The sequence below is a fragment of the Sinocyclocheilus anshuiensis genome, unplaced genomic scaffold, assembly GCF_001515605.1.
Source record: "Sinocyclocheilus anshuiensis isolate Anshui unplaced genomic scaffold, SAMN03320099.WGS_v1.1 scaffold1394, whole genome shotgun sequence".
Classification (NCBI taxonomy): Eukaryota; Metazoa; Chordata; class Actinopteri; order Cypriniformes; family Cyprinidae; genus Sinocyclocheilus; species Sinocyclocheilus anshuiensis.
Genome location: NW_015558696.1, coordinates 250110 through 253072, shown reverse-complemented (window position 1 = coordinate 253072; position 2963 = coordinate 250110). Strand labels below are relative to the sequence as shown.

The 2963-nt window shown below is 39.3% G+C and overlaps 1 pseudogene; it reads left to right on the top strand.

The window, feature by feature from the left end:
* LOC107681412 (voltage-dependent T-type calcium channel subunit alpha-1I-like) overlaps window positions 1–2963 on the top strand; it is a 72826-nt pseudogene that overhangs the window by 56155 nt on the left and 13708 nt on the right.

Here is a 2963-nt window from a genome sequence, read left to right as displayed (position 1 = left end):
CATGGGAAATATGATTTTCAAAAGACAAGTTGCTATCTAATATAACACCCAGATTTTTGACTGTAGAGGAAGTAACCGTACACCTGTCTAGTTGCAAATTGTAATCCACGAGATTCTGTGTACTGTCTTTTGGTCCAGTACGTAATATCTCTGTCTTATCCGAATTTAATAGGAGAACATTTTTGGTCATCCAATCTTTTACATTTTTAACACATTCTGTTAGCTTAGATCATTTAGAAGTTTCATCTGGTCTTGTTGAGATATATAGTTGAGTATCATCGGCATAACAGTGGAAACTAATCCCGTATTTTTTAATAATATTACCAAGGGGCAACATGTATATCGAAAATAGCAGAGGACCTAGGACAGATCCTTGTGGCACTCCATATTTTACTGGTGATAATTGAGATGATTCCCTGTTTAAATAAACAAAATTGTAGCGATTGGACAGGTAGGATCTAAACCATCTTAAAGCCTGCCCTTGAATACCTGTATAGTTTTGTAATCGATCTATGAGTATGTCATGATCTATAGTGTCGAACGCAGCACTAAGATCAAGTAAAACTAGTAATGAGATGCAGCCTTGGTCTGACGCAAGAAGCAAGTCATTTGTAATTTTAACAAGTGCAGTTTCTGTGCTATGGTGGGGCCTGAAACTCCTCATCGATATCTTTTTTTTTTTGCAGTAAGGAGCACAATTGAGCAGACATATCTTTTTCTAAAATTTTAGACATAAATGGAAGATTTGAAATGGGTCTGTAATTTGCCAGGTCACAAGTCTAGCATATGATTAAAATGCAGCAGAAACCTCATATTTCCTAGTTATAAGTGTATGTTAATGAACTCATTATTTATTCATAAATAGGATGCATGTGCACACTAATTCACAATTAGCATTGCATATTCAGGAACACTGTGGGATCTGTAAAATAGTAAATAATACTCTGAGGAGCATCTACTGTAATCAGAGCAACAGTAAATCTGGAGTAAAGGCCTGTGTTGAGTTTCTTCTCTCTGGTTTCTCTCAGTCGTTGGAGACGGCGCTGACATACTGCAACTACTTCTTCAGCTCCACGTTTGTGGTGGAGGCCATGCTGAAGCTCGTCGCATTCGGCTTCAGACGCTTCTTTAAAGACAGGTGAGCAATGTCTGAAATAACACACAGCAGCGCTTCCAGAGGATCTCCGGTTCGTCCGTTCAGTGCCGTGACAATGATTCTGTCTCTGCAGATGGAATCAGCTGGATCTGGCCATCGTTCTGCTGTCTGTGATGGGAATCACTCTGGAGGAGATTGAAATAAATGCTTCGCTCCCCATCAATCCAACCATCATCCGCATCATGAGGGTCCTGCGCATCGCCCGCGGTGAGCATCAACACTGCATTATACACACGCGCCGGGAATTCAGAGATAAAAACGTTCATTTATGCATTGCATTCATTTATTTAAAAATCATTTATGCACTTAAAAGTATGCACTTAGTATTAAATGCAATTTGGACTGATCTGAAACCTCCATCAGCGTCTCTGTCATCTCAGTCCTGCCTCTCGTGGATGTTTCTGTGTGGTCTTCATTTAGAGAGACTCAGATTGAAGTCCTCTGAGATGTTTCTGTCTCTCCCGTGACGTTCAGTGTGATCTCACTCACTCACTCACTCACTCACTCACACACACTGACACACTCGCTCTCTCTCACACACACACACACACACACACACACAGTTTGATGATAAAATGACATGATTTTTGTCTGTCTTTCATAAATACTCACTTACTAGATGATCTTATTTATTTACTGTTTAAACATTACTACACTAATTTATTATTAATAAAATGCAATATTTGAAATTAATTTGAATTGGAAGAGTTTATTGACACCTTAAACAATATATAAATTAGAATCTTTAAAAAAAGTTTGCATATGTGTTTTTTTTTTTGTTTTGCATCATATTTGACTCATCAGGCTTTTATGGCTCATATAGTCTGATGCAGTGAGAATATGAAGGAGAAAACACCTCAATTTTATTCAGAGACTCAAACTCAGCAAAAATATGAATTTGCTGCAGATGCTGATATTTATATGATGAAATTCTGCTGCTTGTAATGCAAATCAATGAGATCTTTCTAACAGTACAGCAGATACTGACATAAAGGTATATAAATATCAGTTGTTGACGTTTGTACAATTACACTAAAAGAGCTTTGACTGGATAAAACACTCTAAACTATCAATCAGAGACAGAAGGCATGGAGTAGATTGTGTGCGAAAAAGGTTTAACAGCAAATTTTGATTGTCAGTCATTTAGAGGCCTCGTGTATAAAATCCAGCAGATCCTGATGAGAGTCTGAACAGACAGATTTGATTTCAGCATCTGCTCAATGACGTCCAGTCCTAAAGTTGTAGAGAATCACGAGAAGCGTCTGGCGTGTGAGTGAAGCGTTAGACGTGCTCTCATCACGTCGTTTCAAGAGTCATTGAGTGTTCAACACGGCTGTGAGCAGCTCTTGAGTGACACACTTCACACTCATAAACACGTTAAACAGATGGCGTCGATCTACAAACCTCCTTTCGCTGGATTAACTGCCCTGATGATCACACTTCAGTCCTGTAAATGTGTCAACAGTAGCTTAATTCATGTGATTTAGGATCTAGATTTACAGTATATAAAACTGCTGTGTGCATTTGAGTCACAAGTATGTGAGGAATAAAGTGCACAAGCGTTTGTTTTCTCGAGCTCTCGCCGGGCTCAGATGGGCTTCCGGCACGTCTAATGGAAATGAATTAACCTTGAATATAAGCAATAAAGCAGCTGTGAGCGCATGCCCAGCACAAACCTCATTCTGGGAATTAAATGACTTTCATTCTCAGCGTTGACTGCTGTTTTAGTGCTTGAGATGAGCTCAGTGCTGCACGACGGATACACAAACACTGCTGATGTGGGTGTGTGTGTGTGTGTGCGTGAGTG